This window comes from Amia ocellicauda, chromosome 12 (assembly GCF_036373705.1).
Source record: "Amia ocellicauda isolate fAmiCal2 chromosome 12, fAmiCal2.hap1, whole genome shotgun sequence".
Classification (NCBI taxonomy): Eukaryota; Metazoa; Chordata; class Actinopteri; order Amiiformes; family Amiidae; genus Amia; species Amia ocellicauda.
Window position 1 is genome coordinate 23,380,966 of NC_089861.1, and position 13,791 is coordinate 23,394,756.

The window sequence follows — 13,791 nt, forward strand, 5'->3', positions numbered from 1 at the left end:
CGAAGATTGTAGAAATTAACCTCAGTGCATATTTCTTGGGGGTAAAATAAGCTTAATTCCCAGCCCTGGGAATGAGAGTGCTGGGTCCATAGCAGAGCTTCACAGATCTTCTCTCAGACCTCACGGGAAGCCAGGAAGTGAAGTGGATGCAGTGATGACAGCACACAACTCACGGCTGAGAAATGAGTTGATCGCAAGAACGGGCGGTCTTTGTGCTTTTTTGAGCAATTGAAATGAGCAAAATGTCATTTTCGCAGGTGTCAAGTTTGGGTGGGCAGAGAATCATTTGCAATAGAATCAACGTTGTGTGTGAATGTTAATTTCCCTTTTGGGCAGCACAGCAACATTATACAAAATTGTAAAAACAGGAACAAAATATTACTTTTGTTGTTTATTTTACTTTTAAAAAAGTAAACTGAGATACAAATAGCCACTAAAGCAAGGCAAACGACAAAGAATGCAGGGATCTCTCCCTTTAAATGAAACCTCAAGTGGCACGTTCACCCTGTCGCATTTGCAGGTTTCTGTACTAGCAGTGGAACTGGATGGATAGATCTTAACGTGCATTTATTTTCTTCTTGTGTCCAGGCCCTCAAGTGGACATTCGGTCAGGACGTTGTGGAGGACCTCATGAGAGACAACTGAGGTGAGAGACGCGGTCATTGTATCCAACCATCACTGATTCAGTTCTGCTGCTGCCTTAGCATAGCCTGTACTATAGTATAGTATAGGGCCCAGACTGGAGCCAGCACTGATACCAGTTTAGGCTCCCTGGAGCCAGCAACAGATAGTCTATCCTGTTCTTCTATTTGGGCAGAAGATTGAATTCTGCAAAAGTACACACTTCAAGTAAACATGTATCAAAGAATAACAGAATTGTGTTTTATGGTACATTTCTTCTGCCTGTAAAATTGGTTCGCAAGATGAGACTACAGCTGCAGCTAATGAATCACTGTGCCTGTGTGTGTTTGTCTGCGTGTGTGTGTGTGTGTGTGTGTGTGTGTCACTACAAGACATGCACAGGAAGAGGGAACTCCATGTTGTGTGTGTCCTCTAGCAGTGCGCTGTGGCGAGCAATGTGTGGTGAGATTTTGAGGGATTGTTCTGGGCAGATGAATTGCTCATTGGGCTGAAATACATCCGAGAAAGGGGTGATTTAGGTTTGCCATCCTGGGTCACGTGTGCCCGTGGTTTGAACAAACAGAGCCTGCTTGGTCTATGCTGTACCCTAGGGGCTCCCAAACACTGGCCTGTATCGTATTCTGTCCTACACTGTCCTATCACATTCATCTTACATTACCAACATCCATCAAAATATTGAGAAAATCATTGAGAATGCTTCAAGTGATCAAGCTATATTGGTCGTGCTGTTTATCTCTTTTAATTGGCAATGACATTTGTTTCATTGGCACGAGTGCATGTGTGTACATATTATATGCAATAAAATGTATGAAAGCCCTATAGTTCAGATTGTGACGGTTCTGCGAGAATTAAAACGTCCTTGATCTGCAGAGAAGACTTCAAGAGGTGTTTGTGTGTTTGTGTGTTTGTGTGTGTGCATCTGTGCTGTGCACCTGTTTGAGTGTGCCTGTATGCGTGTGCGCCCACATGCGTATGCCTGTGTATGTAAACTCGGGACGGCCACTCCCCAGAAATCGAAGTCTTGACGCCGCTCAACCTTGACAGTTTTTCAACGGGCAGAATTAATGTTCAATAAGCTCTGAAAACACACATCACCGATGAATAAGCAGTGTGTGATGAACAATATGCATTTCAATTAGTGAGTCATCAAATAACCATTTGCACTCAAGTGTTTCAAGCGGTGACGCACCCGGGTTCAAACAACCGCCCTCCTCCGGCTGCTGACATGTGTGTCAGAATTAGTGGCAAGTTCGTTTGTATACTAGATTCACTCATTTAAATAATCACTGGGATTGCTTTCAGTTTTGGAGAGACGTGTTTTGCTCTAGAAGTGAATCAGTTGTGGGGAAGGTTGTCTCTTAAAGTATAAGAGATGTCATCTCGTGCAGGTCGGGTTGCACAGACTGCAGAATAATATCTCTTACATCTCCTGAGATAGATTTCAATCAATACATCACTTTTTATTGGTTATAGCGCCCTTCGCAAGGTTGCCACATAATGCTTCACAGAATTAGAAAACAATACGAGAGCCCATTGTTCTCTACCTGATTCTAAATATAGTCCGATATGTTGTCTGTACTGCAGCTGCACTGTAGGCAGAGGCTGCATTCCCTGCACGATCGCTGCATTGCACAGACAGATACACTTTCATTGCCTGCACAGTAGCTGCTCAGCACACAGACATAAATCAGTTTGCTGTGCAGAGCAGCTGTGTAAAGCTGCTGGCACAGAGCGGTGAGCTGAGGGATTTTAGCACATTGCGTATTTACCAGTCCAGATGAATATTTGATGACTGGAATGTTAAAAAAAGAGAAAAAACACACTCTCTCTCATTGGAATTGATTAAACATTTAGTATCCATTTGCCATGATTAAAAGTAACGGGCTCAATCTAAGCGGTGCGCAGCGCGGCCCGGGCAAGTAGTCAGCGGCCTTGCTGCAGTGCGACTGTAGTCGGGTTGGTGGACTGGCGGGCTGTCTTCGGTCCACAGAAATTGCCCATTCCTGTATCGCAACACCGCGCCATGTGCTGCTGTTGTCCTGTACAATTATATATCTGAAATATGAACCGATCAGCCAATAGTGTAAGGCGCTGTATAACGCAGAGCCCAGTTTCATTCATTTTGGTACCAATGGAATGAGAGAATATGAGGGTTTGTCTAAAAATTTTAATAGAAATCATATGGCATATTATGCATATTATTAAATAACACTCGCCCCTGATAGATAAATAACACATTTATTTGGACTTTTTTCCTTTTGAGTGACATATTTCCTGTCTGTGAATGATGACGTTCCAATTGAACTGCCAGTCGACGTGCACACTTCCCGAGGTGTGGGGAACAAGATTTGGATGGGAACACAGCTTAATTGTATATGACACCGTCTTTACGAGATCCACTGAAGTCTTGGCTAGCTGTTTTCCTCAGTAGCGACACGACACGATTGCAACAAGTATAGTTTGGCAAGAGACAGGAATATAATGTGTAAAAACCGCATATGGTTGGTTACCAGGCGTCCCAGGTTTTCAGATTAATGTTTTTGTCCTGTTCAGATATGGTAAAATGCTAAAATTGTGCCAGTGTATCTGCAACTTACAGTGAGGAAGATACAAGCTGTAACTTTTAAACAAAAACAAGGTGTCCCACCTTTATCCACCATTGTACTGGGACATACAAGGAGTAGCGCAGTTACCCTGAGCTCAGTAAACCTGTCTCTGTCTGGGGGGCTGCACCAGGAGCCTGGAGAAGCACACGGAAAACAAGGGGGCAAAGTCCAGCTAACCATCCTCATCGAGGTGGCTGTATTTAACCCCCCTTAACCCAGTCAATGTCCTTCTGAAGCGCACCCCCCACCTCCAGGATCCAGGCTTCCTTGGGCTATGACCTCCGTCCAATTGTTCAGGCTGCAGCTGACAAACCCAGCTGCACTCACAGCCCCGATGCTGATAATGCTCTACTCCGACTCACCTCTGGCTGGTAGGGCACCTCAGTATTTCACAAAGTCTCTGCAGCCCCCCTGTTGACTCTCAGGGGAGTTTGTTCCAGATTGTGACGACTCTCTGTGTGAAGAAGTGTCTCCTGTTTTCCGTCTTGAATGCTTTGAAGCCCAATTTCCATTTGTGTCCCCGGGTGCATGTGTCCCTGCTGATCTGGAAAAGCTCCTCTGGTTTGATGTGGTCGATGCCTTTCATGATTTTGGAGACTTGGATCAAGTCCACATGTAGTCTCCTCTGTTCCAGGGTGTAAAGGTTCAGTTCCTCAGTCTCTCAGTAGGACATTCCCTTCAGACCTGGAATAAGTCTGGTTGCTCTCCTCTGAACTGCCTCTAGAGCAGCGATATCTTTCTTGAAGTGTGGAGCCCAGAACTGCACACAGTATCCAGATGAGCTCTAACTAGTGCATTGTACAGTCTGAACATCACTGCCCTTGTTCTCTATTCTACACTTTTGACAATATACCCTAACATCCTGTTTGCCTTTTTTATTGCTTCCCCACATTGCTTGGATGGAGAAAGTGAGGAGTCCACATAGACTCCTAGGTCTTTCTGATGCGTTACTTCATCTAGTTCTATTCCTCCCATAGTGTAATTATAGTGGACATGTTTGTTACCTGCATGTATTACCTTGCACTTGTCCACATTGAATTTCATCTGCCAGGTGTCGGCCCACAACTGAATATTATCTAAGTCCCTTTGAATAACCTGAGCTGCTGAGATTGTATCTGCTGAGCCACCTATTTTAGTATCATCGGCAAATTTGACAAGTTTGATAACTATCCCAGAGTCCAGATCATTAATATAGATTAGAAAAAGCAAAGGCCCCAATACTGATCCCTGTGGAACTCCACTAACAACCTCACTCCAGTTAGAAGTGACTCCTCTAATCGACACCCTCTGTTTCCTATACATCAGCCAGTTCATAATCCATCTACTTACATTACTCTAAATGCTTACAGCTTCCAATTTGAGGATCAGTCTTTGGTGTGGAACCTTATCAATCAATCAATCAATCAATTTTTATTTGTATAGCACCCTTTGCAGGGTAGCCACAGAACGCTTTACAGACTGGTAAACATACAACAAACGTATAGCAAAATAAAAAACATAAATACAATAAAATCAAATATAGACCTGTAAACATTTTACATGATCTAGAATAAAGTGAGTGAACATTTAAGTAAATAAACCATTTAGGCACGGAGGAGAGAAAAACCAAAAACTCCTATGGATGGCATGTAGGAGAAAATGAATCTGTGGGGGTCCACAGCTTAGGGTCTAGGCCTAATGGTTGCCTCCCCTCCAGGCAGTATAGTTATTACAGCAGCAAGGAGATCAGAAAGTTCTTTATCGGTGCTGCTGGCTGTGCTCTTCCCTCTGGAGGAGGCCTCTCGCTGGCCATCGGGGGGTGGAGGGTTTGGACCATCAACAGGCTTTGGGTTGCGATGGCTCATCAAACCTTGGGTGTGAATGCCCCATTGACCCTCCGTGGTGAGGTGCTTCTGGGATGGGTTGTGCCTCATCAGACTTCCATGGTGGGGGACGAGGTGCCTCGTTGGACCCTCAGAGGAGGCTGTTGCTGGAAGACAAGAGGGCAGTCGTGCTCAGATACTGGTCATGCAGTACATGACATTTCCAAAGACAGTTGTGCAATTGCATGTCCATGGCACACCGGCGGCACTATGGGCTAGAAAAACAGAGACTAAACAGATGAGTCTTCAGACGTGATTTAAAGGCTAAGACCGAGGGGGCATCTCTTACATTGGCTGGAAGATCGTTCCACAGCTTCGGGGCCCTATAACTGAATGCTCTACCACCTGTGCTTTTCTTGTGTATTTTAGGGAGCGCTAAGTAACCGGCTTCCTGGGATCTCAATGGCCGACCTGGAGTGTATTCCATAAGGAGATCTTTTAAGTAGGGAGGTGCCAGTCCCTTTAGTGCTTTAAATGTTAATAAGAGCACTTTAAAGTCTATCTTGTAGTGCACGGGCAGCCAGTGAAGAGAAGCCAATACTGGAGTGATGTGTTCATGTTTTTTTGTTTTTGTTAGGATTCTTGCAGCAGCATTTTGAACTAACTGAAGTGCAGAAATAGTTTGTGCTGCCTGACAGAATGGCATTACAGTAATCCAATCTAGATGTAATAAATGCATGTATCAATTTCTCAGTGTCCTGTAATGAGAGGAATTGTCTTAGTCTAGCAATGTTTCTAAGCTGGAGGAAGGAAGATCTCGACACATTCTGAATGTGTGATTCAAAAGATAGATTATGATCACAGATGACACCCAGGTTTCTTGCCATCTCCTTAGGAGAGAAATTAAAGTTATCATTACTCAGTTTTGTTAGTGCATGATGAACAGTTCGATTTTTGTCTCCTAAAATTATGACTTCTGTTTTGTCAGAATTAAGCATAAGAATTTTTTTTGTCATCCATGTTTTAATCTCAGACAGACAGCACATTAGTTTTTCTAGGTCTATGGTGTTGTTAGGATTTACTGACAGATATAATTGTGTGTCATCTGCGTAACTGTGAAAGTTAATATTATGTCGTCGAATGATATCACCTAAAGGGAGCATGTATAATGAAAAAAAGTATAGGTCCGAGGACTGAGCCCTGTGGGACTCCGTACTTAACCTCAGTTAAATTTGAGTGGTTCTCATTAATCTGTACATATCAAAAGCTTTCTGAAAATCTAAGTATATCATATCAGAAGCTTTCGCGTGATCTACAGCTGCAGTTGCATGTTCAAAAAACTCTAACAAATTAGTAAGACATGGTCTGCCTCATCTAAACCCACATTTACTATCGCCAAGAATATGGTTTTCATTAAGATGCTCCTCAATTTTCTGTCTAATCATTTTTTCCAACATTTTACAAGTAATGCAGGTGAGACTGATTGGTCTGTAATTTCCTGGCTCAGTTTTGTCCCCTTTCTTGTGGATTGGTATGACATTTGCTGTCTTCCAGTCAGTTGGCACATGTTCTGTTCTAAGTGTCATTTAGAATATTTGAGTTAGCGGCCTAAAAATAAGTTCCCTAATTTCTTTAAGTACTGTTGGAAATATACCGTCTGGCCCAGGTGATTTGTTTGATTTTAATTCTGCTTGTCCCTTTAGTACCTCCTTCTAATTTACCCTGATCTCTCTTAGGGTTTGACTGGACTGATTGTTAACCTGTGGCATGTTATCTGTTTTTTCTTTTGTAAAAACCTCTGTGAAATACTCATTTAGAACATTTGCCACATCTTATTAATTTTCCAAGATACTTTCATTTTTGCCCTTTATCTGTTTCACTTCCTCCATTAATGACCTCTTGCTGTTGTAGTATTGAAAGCTCTTTGCATTAGTTTTAGCTCCAAGAGCTATGTTTCTTTCTATTTCCCTCTTTGCTTTCCTGATCCCTTTCTTAAGATCTCTTTGCAATTCAACATATTTGTATTTTGTTTCATCTGTATCCCTTTTGTATGCGCTATACAACATTTTCTTTCTCTTGATATTTTTTTGCATACCCCTATTAAACCATTTTGGCCAATGTTTTTTGGTCCTCAATTTGCTAAGTTTTGGTACAAATTTCTCCTGAATATAACCATCCATTTTCAACTGACGCTGTATCCAATGTGCTCCAGTCTACCTCTTCTAAGTGCCACCTCATACCTTCAAGGTTTGCTTTCTAAAATTGTAGACCATTGTTTTAGACTTGGGCCTTGTTTTTTGAAAGAATGCCTCAAAGCTAACCATATTGTGATCACAGTTTGCCATTGGTTCTCTAACTAGTGTCCCTCTGACTCTGTCTTGGTCATTTGAAAAAGATCAAGTCAATGCATGCGCTCCCTCTGGTTGGTTCCCTGACAAACTGAGTTAGAAAGCAGTCATTTACCATCTCAACCATTTCTATTTTATTTGAGATCGCTGAGGCCTGCTCATATGAACTATCTTGCATCTGCCGCTGGGCTGGTTATTTTTGGTTGGCCACCAACAGAATGGGGCTCCCTCTCAGACTCATGCCCTGCTTCAGCAAGCATTTGGTCCAAATGCTCCCTTCCGGAGTGAAAGCTGTGGCTGCGCCAGCTGCTCCTGGCACTCACTGGACTTTGCATCCCCCTCTCTCCGCAGATCCAGGACGCCATCATCCCAGTCTCTATCCTGGCACCTCGGTACAGTGTAGGCCTCTTCAGGTGGAGCTTTGCTGTCATTGCCTGGTCAGTGCAGGCGCCCCTGGTGCTCCTTCCCTTGCTGAGCATCCTTCTTGTCAGCGAGGAGCAGCTGCAGCTGGGCTGCACACACCGGCTCTATGTAGCCTTCCTCTCGCTGGGCCTCTTCACTGTTGTTGTGCTGTTCTCTGTTGCCATCGCTCTCTTCCTCCTCATGCCCCATTGGCACAGTGCAGGTCTCTTCTGGCAAGAGTCTCACTATCGTCGCCTTTTCCTCAAGGTGAACCTCTCTTTAGTCAGCTGGAAGCTGTCACTGGGCCCCACACACCAGCTCTACGTTGTCTCCATCTCGCCGGGCCTCACCACTGCTGCCGTGCTGCTGCTCTGAGTTGCTGTCACCCTGTGTCTTGTTAGTGGCCTGAGGTGGGGGCTCGTCACTGCCACCCTGCTGCTTCGGGGCTTGTCTCGCCGGCTGGATGACTGCCTCCAGCTGGGGTTCGTCACTGGCACTCTGCTCGAACTGCACGCAAACCTGTCTTAGTGCCAGCTCGCTCCTCGCTGTGGGGTAGGCCAATCGAGCAGTTTCTCAGAGCTCTTCAAAGAACTCAATCTGGCCAGGTATTTGTCGCAAACTCGAGGAATTTCAGCTTCAGCCACCCTGTCCGTTCCCCACGAGGCGGAACCCTGCTGCCCCTCTCTTCTTGATGTTCCTTTTCCTTTTTCGGATCGATAGCGGCGTGGATTCTATCCCACTATTTTGACACCAATGTAGCAATTCTACTTCATGCTAGGTTAGGTGGATTCAACACCAAAACAACAAATGATCAGAGGGAGTCGGGTTTCCTACAAAACAGGCTTTATTTTTTAGTGCAACTGCTTTTTAATGTAGCAACACTTCTCACTATTTTCTACCATACCACTTCTGCAAAGCAGGAACTGGGGTACCCCTATATATGCCCATGCACCCACATGACTGGCTCCCCCAATCTTGGCACACCTCTGTTCCCATGCAGGGCCAACCCCTGACAACACAGCTCAATATTTCCCGCTAACTAACAGAACACAAACCATAACACATGAACTACCACACCCAACACACAGACAGACAGACATATCCCACGTATCCACAGTCCCAGATCGCTACAATATACACACAAACACACAGAGACATAGAGAGGCATTGTATTCTAACTCCTTCCATAAACCATCACTAGGATTTAGTTCAGCTTCTTTTTCATTAAACTGTTACAATGATGTGGATTATAACTGTCAAATAAAAACCTATATTTTTTCCTTGATTATGGACAGAGGGTTTTGCTTATAAAATCGGAGCCGTTTAAAATAGTTTTGATCTGCGCTGCCATGGGTGCAACTTTAACCAATATGTGTTTTTTCTTATTACAAACATTACTGTCAGAGTTGTTTAGAGAGTCGACAGATTACATCAGAAGCATGTCCCAGTTTTCCACCATAGAAATTTGATCCTCTTTCTGCTGTCACAGTTTTAATTTGTCTAAAGAAATAAAAAGCAAAGAAAAGACAACTACGCTTTATCTGAGATCGGTTTGCAGCTGGGTCTGAAGTCTGGCAACATCCTTCAATACATGTTTGCATACGTTATGAATAACATAAGGTAGTGAAATTAAGTTAAGCAACCGAACCACTATTTCTGGATTGGGATTCAAATGAATCAGCAAATACAAGAATAAAACTGAACCACACAAAGCTGTCACCCAACCTGTTCTGAAATATAAATACTACAACATAATAATAATAATAATAATAATAATAATAATAATAATAATAATAATAATAATATGTCAGTGTAACCAAATAAACAAAAATTAAAATACTTTAATCGGATCACCGTGAAGCAAAACAAATACAATAGCATTTACAAATACACACACACACACACACACACAAACACCATTTCCCCATTTGGATGTTTTTTCTAAGTTATTCATTTAAGTTTTAAGAGAAAATGAAAGAACAAAGACAACACTAACCTCATAGTTCCGTGTTTTCCTTGAAGCCGTTCCAGACAAGGACAAAGAGTTCGGTTGGTTACATAGTGACATTTACACAGTTAGCCGTTTCTCTTCTGCTGTGAATCAAATGGCGTCACTTATGAAACTGATCGACCACATACTGACGTTTTCTGCGGAGTGGCATCAAGAGCGCTTTAAGTCTGTGGCACAGTGTCGTGTAAGATTTTAGGAGGTCCGAATTAACACGTTGGGTAGTTACCAGATTCACATGATTCATTTCAAGATAATGTTATTACAGTTCTAAATTTAGACTTGCCTGTCTATTCTCCCGCTATTCAAAACTGTGACCTTCTCTTAATGGTTGCTTGGGAAAGCTGAAGCTAACATAAGTACATAAGAACATAAGAAAGTTTACAAACGAGAGGAGGCCATTCGACCCATCGTGCTCGTTTGGTGTCCATTAATAACTAAGTGATCCAAGGATCCTATCCAGTCTATTTTAAATCTTCCCAGATTTTCTGTTTCAGCCACATCGCTGGGGAGTTTGTTCAGATTGTGACGCCTCTCTGTGTGAAGAAGTGTCTCCTGTTTTCCGTCTTGAAAGCCTTGAAGCCCAATTTCCATTTGTGTCCCCGGGTGCGTGTGTCCCTGCTGATCTGGAAAAGCTCCTCTGGTTTGATGTGGTCGATGCCTTTCATGATTTTGAAGACTTAGATCAAGTCCCCACGTAGTCTCCTCTGTTCCAGGGTGAAAAGGTCCAGTTCCCTCAGTCTCTCAGTAGGACATTCCCTTCAAACTTGGAATAAGTCTGGTTGCTCTCCTCTGAACTGCCTCTAGAGCAACACTATCTAACACAAGGAAAAAATACATACATAACCAAACCTCTCAAAACCTAGACATCTATGCACAAAGCTTAGAGGGGTCTGTAAATCATACAACAAGAAAACAAAACAGACTTTCTTAAAAATATATTTAAAAACAATGACCCCTGTAAAGAGGCCGCCATTTTGAAAAAGGGTTACGTGAGGTCATATAACTACAGTCGAAAGTCTTTTGTCGGGATCAGTCGCTTCCGGAAGAGCATGACGTCAGCACCCTGTTGATGAACAAAAGGGAACTAGTACGAGTGATTAAAAACATGGAAAGGTGATATTATCAAATGGGTCCCAACAGGCCCCGAATCAGACAGAACAGGGTTTTAATGTTACCCTGAAATGGACAATAAAATCAACGAGTAAATTGAGCTTCAAACCTGATAAACTGTGGTCTGCTTAATTTTGTTGTTTGAAGTTAAAACAGCGCATGTCCAATGTTTCTATGACTTTCTTTTCGTGTTTTTTTTTGTGCAGATCTCCATATTTTAAACTTGCCGTGTGTCTGTCTCGATCGATGAATCACACCGCCTGCCAAGCACATTTGCTCATCTGAAAAGGGCACAATGAAGGCTGATTTGATGATTACTATTCAATCAGCAGTCTGTGTATACTGGGACATTCATATTAAGGCAAGATAAATGGCAACTCTAACAAATATGGATGCATGCCTGTCATGGAAACATCAAAATGAAAAGATAATAAGAAAGACAATAGGTGTTTTTTTATTGCGTAATATCCATGGTAGACTTTTGTCGGCCTGCCCCAGGTAATTGGCAGCAATATCAATTTAGCAAAAGTTTAACGCTCAATTTGCACGGATAATTTTGATAATTCTGCGCCACTTTCAACGCCTGTTCCAAAACTGAACCATCAGGAGAAGGGCGTTTTACGTCTGTGGCACAGGGTTGTGTATGATTTTAGCAGGTCCGAAACCAAATTAACACGTTGGGTAGTTAACAGATTCACACAATTCGTTTCACAATAATGCTGTTATTACAGTACTAAATTTAGATTGGCCTACCTACAGTCTTCAATCCTGTGCTGTCTGAAGCACTGCGTTTCTGTGCCATTTGCTGTCGTGCCCAATTTGCTTTCAGGGGCTGAGGCTGGGTTACTATAGCAGTGCCACACAAAACAGAACTTATCTTTATAGGTATTTAAAGAAAAATCACATTTCAGGAAAAATGACCAAGCATGTGTGTTTGTGTGTTGAGGGGACACAAGACACATTACTATATTATTATTATTATTATCATTATGTTATTATATCTTAGAAGACACATGTATTTAGGGCAACATAAAATTGTTACAGTATATCACACAATACACAACTGGGGTTTTACTACAGTAATTGAGTCATAGTACCTTGCTCACAGCAGCGTCCCCCAACCCTCCCAACTGGGACTGAACCCACACCCCTCCACTCAGGAGTCCAGAGCCCTGACCGTTACTTCACACTGCTGCCCGTCATGCCCAATCTCATTTTCTGGACCCTACTGCACATTTTGTGTGTGCTGCTGTCCCTGGCCCCTCACGCTGCCATGTCCTGTGCCAAGGACACTGACACTGACCTTCCAACCGTATCCTTCCCGAAACTCCCAGGAAATGGGTGACTTTGCAAACTTTGTTCTGCAATTTTTTTCTGAGAGTGTTCATTCACACGCTGCTATCAAAGACCCAACCGCCCCCTCCAAACTTGGCTATAGTCAGTGGCTTTCACTTTATGCACTGTATCACGTACATACACACATAAACACACACAAAGATACACACAAACACACACAGACACACACACACACACACTCACACACATACACACTCACATGCAGCCCCTGGCATTAGCTACAGGATGTGGTCTCATGGGCCTGCTCTTCAGTTCTCAATTAGACAGTGCTGAGGGGATGATGCAGATCACAGGTTACAGCCTAAAATCAAGAAGCAGCTTTTCTGGCACTCACAGAAACACAAAATGGGAAGCGGGCCATACAGACAGACAGACAGACAGACAGACAGACTGTGGGGTTGGGGAGGACTGTGGCTGCACAAAACTCCTGAAAGGATGAAAATAAGAAGGAGAAAAAATAAACAACCTTTAACGTTCACAGCAGGAGAGGAGCTCTGGGCCGGCCCTCTCGCCCAGGTCTTTGCTTCCCCCAGCTGACACACCTCCCTCTGCTGGCGTTGCACCGGGTGGCAGTTTGCCTGCGTTTCGGTTGTGACACCTTTTGACCCGAAAAGAACCGCGTCTCAGAGAGTTACGACCCCTGAGCGCATGGCGGCGATCACGTGGCTCTGACTGGGTAACGGGGTATGCCGTAGGCCCATCTCTCGGAACAGTGTCGGCCCATATCAAGAGTGATTTCAATTCTGGCCTCCCCCCCCTTTGTGTTCGGTGATCCGTGGGCCCTGTGAGCTGAAATGTGATCTGATAACGTGATCTGTGATCCTGTGATCTGATTGCTCTTCAGCTACTTCCTTCTGGAGGCCTGCCGGTAGCACCACAACCCTCAGATCTGGGCGGTGGTCCCTGTCGTGCAGGGGTTGCCACCTCGCTGTCTGGTTTACTGAGTGTCATTGGTACCTTGGGACCAGCTCCAGACTTTTCTGTGTCAATTGGGTTCTGGTGAATCTGCTGCAGCTCATTGCTTCAGGTACCTACCAACCTTTATGTCCAGCGCTGCGGGCACAGTTTGTAGTTCCCAAAAGGGGGGGAAGGCTCCTGGGCGGGGTCCTGTCTAGCACTTGGTCAGTTATCTGGTTCGCTCACTTCCTTTCCACACGATGTTTTTATGGTGCATACTCACGTAACGCCTTTCTCTAACACATTGCCCGCATAATCAAATGGCCGACCACTCAAGAGATGGCTGCCTGCAATGTACTTTGGCACCGTTGCAGTATAGTAGCGTACAGTAGGGTGTGGAGCAGTAGGGCAGAGGATGGTGCGGCAGGGTGTACTGTTACATGGGCGAGTCAAGCTGGGTATGGATCGGGAGTGAGGCAGACAGATGAAGCTTTTGGTTGACCCATAAAATGCAAATTACAAAAAACGAAATCATGCTCAATAGCCTCCAATGCAAACAATATCTTCCAAGGCACACATATGGGCTGTGACAACATTATCATTGGGATTATGGTGTA

General features: G+C 43.8%; 1 long non-coding RNA gene across 1 annotated transcript in view; it reads left to right on the forward strand.

The window, feature by feature from the left end:
• Positions 1–13,791, forward strand: part of LOC136764596 (uncharacterized) — a 37,771-nt gene that overhangs the window by 19,170 nt on the left and 4,810 nt on the right. The window contains exon 2 of the long non-coding RNA XR_010821215.1: positions 589–646. This is a non-coding gene — a long non-coding RNA (uncharacterized LOC136764596). The remainder of the gene's footprint in view (positions 1–588; positions 647–13,791) is intronic.